This window comes from Ailuropoda melanoleuca, chromosome 14 (genome assembly GCF_002007445.2).
Source record: "Ailuropoda melanoleuca isolate Jingjing chromosome 14, ASM200744v2, whole genome shotgun sequence".
In the NCBI taxonomy this organism is placed as follows: domain Eukaryota; kingdom Metazoa; phylum Chordata; class Mammalia; order Carnivora; family Ursidae; genus Ailuropoda; species Ailuropoda melanoleuca.
The window spans coordinates 78,983,358-78,991,472 of record NC_048231.1 but is presented as its reverse complement, the minus strand read 5'-3'; the positions used below and the strand labels follow the sequence as shown (position 1 = coordinate 78,991,472).

At 46.6% G+C, this 8,115-nt stretch overlaps 1 long non-coding RNA gene across 2 annotated transcripts in view; it reads left to right on the top strand.

Moving 5' to 3' along the window:
* The window catches only part of LOC117796063, a 119,433-nt gene that overhangs the window by 13,558 nt on the left and 97,760 nt on the right, over positions 1–8,115 (top strand). The gene's annotated exons all lie outside the window — the stretch shown is intronic.

The window sequence follows — 8,115 nt, the reverse complement described above, 5'->3', positions numbered from 1 at the left end:
GGTGCCAAGAGTTGTATGGGCCTGTGTCACTGAGCCCACCTTCTTGGGTGCTCCCCTCTGTCCCGCCACCTTCTGTTAGCAGAGGTGACAATTGATCCAGGGGAGAGAGGAAAGGAGGGTGTCAGGAAGCAAGGAAGAGACATGCAGGACCTTGCAATCCTCACAAAAAAATAAGGACCAAAGAAAGCTTGGTGAGCAAGCCATGAAGTCAGAGAAAACCGCGGTGCCATTTTCTGACTGGAGGAGGACTGTTCACTCTGCTCTCCCCACATCCCACACCCCAGTTCCCCTGAACCTTGTATCTGATGTCCAATATTCTCTGACGTGTCTTATACTTAAAAACCCTGTTGCTATAGTACAGTTCCTAATACTCGGCATCCTTGCGTTCTCCAGTGTGATATCCTGTATTTGAGTATTTGTACCGTGGTGCTTCTCAAACTTCCCGTCTACTAGCAAACAATCCATCTGCATGCATTAACCCTTCCCTCCACCCCCTCACGCCCTGACTCTGTTCCAACCCTGCAACCATGCAGTCTATTCCACCAGCATGCTGTGCACAGGTATTCAAGGTCCTCATTTAAATCACGTTTTAAGAAAGAAACAGCACCAAACACTTCATTTATTGAGGAACTCCCCCTCACAGGTGCTTTCTGCACTGACCAATGCCTCTCCGTTGGTCAGTTATAGTCCCAAAAGTGTTCACTGAAGGAGCACAGGGGCAAGATGTCCCGAAGGGCGTGGTGTTAATATTGCGTGTGCGTAGCTAGCCTCTCGTTTTTACTTAATTCCAGTACTAAAGATCCATAAAAATAGCAAAGTTTTCCAAAAATCCTTTTCTTCGTCCTTTGCATAAGATTGAGGAAATGCCTAGTCACCACATCTAAGAATAGCATTTTTAGCCTTTCAGTGTTATTAATGTGACCGTTCCTGGGGACAAACAGCACCAAACACTTCATTTATTGAGGAACTCCCCCTCACAGGTGCTTTCTGCACTGACCAATGCCTCTCCGCTGGTCAGTTATAGTCCCAAAAGTGTTCACTGAAGGAGCACAGGGGCAAGATGGACCGAAGGGGGTGGTGTTAATATTGCGTGTGCATAGCTAGCCTCTCGTTTTTACTTAATTCCAGTACTAAAGATCCATAAAAATAGCAAAGTTTTCCAAAAATCCTTTTCTTCGTCCTTTGCATAAGATTGAGGAAATGCCTAGTCACCACATCTAAGAATAGCATTTTTAGCCTTTCAGTGTTATTAATGTGACCGTTCCTGGGGACAGCTGGGGGTGGTGCTGGAGATGATAGGAACATTAAACCCTGCTCACCCCCAGCCAACTGCTGTTGCCACCACTGATTTGGTATCTATTGGTGTCTTCTGTTCTATATTTGCACAGTTTGGTACAGTTGTTGCTAGCCACATATGGCCTCTGAGTGCTTGAAATATGGCTAGTCCAAATTGAGATGTGCCGTGAATGTAAAATACACACCAAATTTCGAAGACTTAGGGCCAAAAAGAATGTAAAATATATCATTAATCATTTTTGATGTTGACTACAAGTCAAAATGACACTAGTTTGTATATTAGGCTAAATTAAATTAATTATTTAAATTAATTAAACTTGTTATTTTTGATTTTTTAAATGTAATAAATGTAATATATTTGATTTTTTAAAAGCTTTTTTTTTTTTTACTAAAAATTTAAAATTATATATGTGATACACATTGATGGCTCACGTTACATTTCTACTGGAGAGCCCTGGTCTAGAATGCTGAATCTTCAGGTGTTCGACAATACCAGTTCCAAGTGTCTCTTGGACTCTGTCAGATTGGAGAACAGATCTGGGGAGTGTCTGATTTATTATCAACAGTCACTCAAAGGAATGGCTTCACTTGGTTGCCCACCTCCTCTGTGCCTAGCCCTTATAAGGAATGATGCCTGCAGTAACATTAAAGGTCACAAAGCTTGAGAGTCTGAAACCCAGATCCCGGGAGCTAGGGATTTGAGCCCAGCTCTGTGGGGCTAGGTGTCTATTGGGCCTCCCTGTCCCTCTCCAGGCCACAGCGCTTTGCCTCACCCTGTCGAGGAAACCAGACCAAAGAGGCCAGGGGTCAAGGGCTGCCCCTTTCTGCTCTTAAATGCCTGTTTCTCTTGGCTGTGCGAGGTCTTCAGAGCCGGTAGGAACATGATACGGTGTGTTTTGGCTGCGAAGCAGAGCCCTAGGGACTAGGCTCCCGCCTTCCAGTCTCGGGCCTTAGGCAGCCTGCTTGGCGACTTGGGGGAATCAGCCTCCTCCATCTGCTTCCCAAGATGTAGATGGGGACCAGGAATAGGGCAGCCAGGTTCATGTGAGAGCTGTGTTTACGGTGCTCAGCCTCCAACTGGAAAGGAAATGGGTTCTGTCTGATATCCTGATGTGCGGTGTTGGCAACCAGGACATCAGAATATTTAGATGTGCAGACAGTTGGCTGAATTTTTATTTACTGTATAGGCATTTGTAGACTCATAGATTGGGATGCGAAAGAGGGGAGGGATTGAAAGCTCTTGTGCAATCCTCTCATTTTCCATGTCAGACAAATGGAACCAGGAAGGTTAAATGTCTGTCCAAAGTCCTCAGCAAGACGGTGGGAACTGCCACACTGGGCCCGTTGCTCCTGGTCAGCAGCCTTCCCACCAGGATATAAGAGAGGCGCTGGTGCTGACTGTTTCTGACCCCAGTGATCACTATATATGCATGACTGCCCCCGCCAGGGATGTAGACAAACTGGACTCTCTGGTCCTGTGGAAGCTGGCAGCTGCTGCAAAGATTTCAAGCCCAGGGCTTCCTGTGGCCCCAAAGACTGTGTACCTTCCCCAGGACTCCCAGTGAAACCTCTGTGGCTCTACTGATGGGTGGCAGGAGGGCTAGCCTGGGCCACAGCCGTGACATGATGAAATGTCTTCGACCCTTCCAGCTGCCTTCTTACGGGTCCCTCTGTGGGTGGAGGAAAGCAAACAGGTAAATAGCCTAGAGGCTTGCCACTCAAAGTGTGCTCCGTTGTGGCCCCTGCAGTACCCACAAGCTTATTAGAAATGTGGAACCTTGGTTTCCTTCACAGACCAACTAAGAATCTGCACTTCAACAAGATTGCTAGGGAATTTGTATGCGCCTTACAGTTTGAGAAGCCCTGGTTTAGAGTATCAGTGACTTAATGCCACCCACTCTCAGGGGCTGTTTACTATCAGAAGGGTAAGGAGAAATTGTGAAACGTTTACTTCAAAAAGTAGATCTCCTGTGGGGGGTGAGAAGAAGGAGAATTAAGACCCTCTCCTCTGACACGGCTATTTAGGTCTGTGTGCTTGGTGGGGGGTGGTGGGCAGTGGGAGAGCTCAGGCTCTAGAGCCTAATTATTGAGACTCAAATACTGGCTCAGACACTTAGGTCAGTTATGCGATCTCAGTTGGCTATGAGACTTTGGGCAATCTGCCTCAGTTTTTTCATCTGCAAAATGGGGATAATGGTATCACCACATCATAGGGTTGCTGTTAGGATGGAATGACTGAACTCATGCCAAGTTCTTGGAACAGTGCCTTAGCATACTGTAAGCACTCAATCACAGTCAGCTTCTATTCTGATCCTTTCCCCTGCATGACACTGCTCCTGGCAGCTGGGCAAGAGATGCTGGCACTACGTGACATTCCTATTTCAGGGACCATTGCATGGATGACAGGTGGGCCACGAAGTTCTGTGTGCCCTTCCATTCCAGGGGTCCAGACTAGGGTGCCAAGACATGTGGGGAAGGAGGGCCCCACTTGGCTTCCTGCAAGGCGAACTCAGCACATATATGTGAGCTGCAATTGCCATGTCCTGTGGAGGTTTCCAGAAAACAAAACCAATGAACCTCCAGGGAGCCCTCACCCTGATCTGTTTGAAAATAAACATGCAATAGTTTTATGATGTGAATTATAGTCTAATAGGAAATGAACTTAGAGAGTCCAACTTCTTTAGGATAGACTGTTTCATAGCTGGGGGGTGTCTAGGCCTATGAGTTCATGCAAAAAACCATGTCGTCAGCAGCTCTGATCTGGGGCAGACGGAGTGACGGTCTCTGCCTCATTTATCCAGGGAAGTGGCGTGCTCTGTGGAAAGAACTAAACTGGGATTCAGGAGCTCTGGGTTTTCTCTCAATGTGCTGGACCTTGGGTGAGTGAGTCAGTCTCTCTCCTCATTGTCCTTGGGGGGGGGCAGCTATGAAACAAGGGGCGGAGTCTAAATATTCTCTGGGGATTGCTGGAGTCTGCTGTGCTCTGAAACAATGATCCCAGCAGGGAAACTGGTCACAGGCGGACATTCAGCAACTTGAGGAATCACGGTGACCACCTCCTTTTCTGGGAGGGCGTCAAACCCGGAGAAAGCCCAGTGCTGCTGGGGTCTGAAGGAGGCTCATGCCCACCCAGAAATCTGCCAGCTCTTCAGAATTCCCAGGGCTTCTCTGCGCTTTCCTCAATAGGGCCTCCTGCCTCCCAGCCCTGCCCCAGCCTTGCCACTTCCCCCTTCTTCGGCAAGTTAACCAAACTCTCTCTTCATGGACAGTTCAATGGAAAGTTAGTCTGAAACGACAGTATATCATATTTCATGAATTTAATAGGGTTTTCATGATTTTACAAAGTGCCTCCACCAGACACTCGCAGCTGGAGGCGGCTCAGCAGGAGGCTGAAGCCCTGCATCTGGGTTTTTCAACTCTTGCCAAAATCCATTGAATTTGATCCGGAATGACTATGAATCTTTGGAATGTACAGTCCCTTTTCTCTTGCCTTATCCAAATAAAAAAAGGGAGGGGGGAGGGTGGTGTGGGGAAATGTCCTATGAGAATTCCATATGGAAACACTAAACGTGTATTATAAAGGATTTCCTATAAACAAAATCACAGTCAGAGATGTTGGACCCTCACCACGCTGAAAACAAAGGGCCCTTGTGTGTGTGTTTGTGTGCACTTTAAAACATATACATGTATTCATTAGGGGTACCTGGCAGCCCCCTTCCTCTCTCTAGCTAACTCTCCCTTTCCATCTTCCCCACCCCCAAAACTAGCCCCAAACTCCTAACAAGAACAAACTTTTATCGTTCTGCGCAGTAAATCCCCTACAAATAAATATCCAGGGCAACTTCAAACGCGCTAAATTGGAAGCACATGGGAAGAACGGCACGGTCCTGGCAGAGGCTGCAGAGTTGTAATTTACTGTTATGATCTGCCATAAATGTGGGCCATAATGAGCAGAGTTTGGGTTTCCCTTCTGTGTATCAGAAAACTGCAGGTTTAAGTTTTTTTCACATTCTTTTTTCTCTTTCGCTTTGCCTTTGTTCGGTCATCAAACTTCACATTTAACACCCCCCAACCCTTGCCTGAACGGAAAAGGACAACCACACTCTAAATAGACCTTCTTCTTCCTTTAACCTCTCCCTGCCGCTCCCCTGTTGCAAACCATGCATGACTGTCCTGTCTTTCCTCTGCTGTAAAGGAATTATGGTTTAGGGTTTATAGGGTTTAAAAAAATGTGTTCTATCACCAGAATGGGAGAAATGAGGCTAAACCACCTCTGGGACCTCTAATGGTTTTATCATAGAATTATAGCTGGAATGGGCTGGCAGGAACCTGGAGGGGTCATGAGTTCCATCGCCCTGCGTCCACACTGCTTTATCTACAGCACTGAGGTCCATGGGTATCCACCTTTTCCTCAGAGATCACCCAGAGAGGTGTTCCTGCAACACCCTCTAGCAAGTGAACCCCACCTCCAACCTTACAATACAGGAAGTCTCTCACAAGTCCTGTGGAAGTCACATGATTTAGGGCCATTTCTCCTTATTCCAACCTGGGGGGGGGCGGTGGCAGACTTTTAGATGTCATCCTTTAGGATGACTTTATTGGGGAGAACGCCTTCAGCCAAGTGGGCAGGAGAAACTCTTTCTGGTTTCAAAGGGAAGGAACGCAATGCCAAGTTCCCTGTGCACAAAATTGCCGAATGCCAGGTTCAGAAGCCATCCACTCCAACTGCCCCTGTGAACTGGAGACCCATGAATAGTGCCTCTGACTGGCTGGCTTCCAGCCTGGACACAGGTCCTTCCAGGAATTAAGAGTCCACCATCTCCCCAGTCCGTTCCCTCTATTGTCACAGAGCCCTCATGATCAGAAAGCTGCCTCTCCTTCTGAGCCCAGATCCACACTCCATTCCTCCCTTTTGCTGGTCCTCATTCTGTTCTCAGGAGCTACATGGAAGAATGTGAATCCCTCTGAATGACAGTCATGTTCATTATCCTATCATATCATTATCAGATTTATGTGCTATCATTATCATGTTCATATCATATCATTATATCCATATATCATTATCATATTCATCCCTACTTTTCCTTTACGTGGATTAAAAAACAACAACCCAGCTTTTTAATCCCCCTGCCCATTTCAATATATGGTCTGGACCACTCAGCAGAATCTTGGTCTTTGCTTGTTCTACCTACAAAATGGGGGTGATTTTGTCATTCACTCCTACTGTCTAGAATGGCTGCAAAGATTGCAAAGCAGTGCGGTTTTACCCCCTCTGCATTTGTCCTTCAGCACCAGCACAGTACTAGCATCAGCTGGTGACAGTAGCGAGCCTCCTATGGTTGCTCACCTTCACTATATGCACCTGCCTTTTCTGGCCGTGTGGGCCCTGGGCCAGCCACTTCACCTCCCCGGGGGTTGCTTTCTTCCTCTGGGAAATCAGAGAGCTGGATTAAATGACTTCCAAGATCCCTTCTAGTTCAACAAGTGTTGATGTCATGAGGGCAAGCGTTCATGTCAACTGAAGCCAAAGCCTGAAAGCTTCTGTATCTCAGATCCTACTATCCTCTGTTCATCTATCAACTGGTGCCAACAGTGCACTAGACCGAGGAAAAGATGTGGCTCTTGCCTGCTCGAAGCCCACCTTCTCGTTCAGGAGGCAAAAAATGCACAGAGGACAGAATCAGATGATGGATAACCATGTGCCCCAAAGGGTATCCTGGAAGGAGGTTCTTCCTCATTCCCAGGGTTGACAAACTGGGTATGTGGCAGTATGTGGCAAAAAGCATTATCAGTAAGAGTTAAGGTACTGAGTTTGTGAGTGCATAATTAAAAAGATAAAGCAGAATAAAGATTTCTTCCTATAATGTCATTCCCACCCATGCACATTCCACTATAGGTCCTTAAAGTGGTAGATAAAGGGGCAACATTATAGCTGGCATTTTAGCTACCTCCAAATTCCTGTCTGCACCCCCCCCCCACTTTTGGGAGCTACTGCAAACCATTGACACACATGGCTAGATTAAGGATGGAGGACAGAACCTGTGAGCTCTAATGGAAGACCAGGGCCTCGAATGGTGCAGTGCATTGGGGCACGGGGGAGGGCCTGGCTGGAGCCCCCCCTCCTTGTGCATCACCTGGACTGTTGCCACGGCCTGCCATTCTGCCTCCACTCTTGTTCCCCTACAGAGTATTCTCCACCCAGCAGCCAGAATGAGTGTTTGAAAACACAAATTAGATCATGTTGATTCTCTGTTCTGGATCTCCCAATCCTTTTCCATCACACTGGGAATACAATCCCAATCTACCAAGGCCTCCACAGTTGATGAGAATTAGCTTCTAGCTATCTCTATCACCTAACTTCCTACCTCTTCTCTTTGCATGCTCCCCTCCTTAGCCACTAACATTCTTGATGTTCCTTGGACAAACCAGGCACACTCTTGCCTCAGGGCCTTTGCACTGGTTGGTCCCAGATATGTGACTCATTTATTAGTATTTATGCCACTTGACAGTGTATTATATATTTATTAGCATATTTGTTTATTGTTTGTGTCATAGGAGAACAGGAAACTATATGTGGTCTGCCTCCTTATTTCCAACATACTCAATAAGTATATGTTGAATGAATAAGTGAGTGAATGAATAAAGCCTTACTTTTCCCAGTGAGAGATATCACAGGGAAAGCCTTGAACCTGCGTGGAGTGTGAAATAAGGTATAACCTCATGTATTGCATGGGGCACTGGGTGTTATATGCAAACAATGAATCATGGAACTTTACATCAAAAACTAATGATGTGCTGTATGGTGACTAACAAACATAG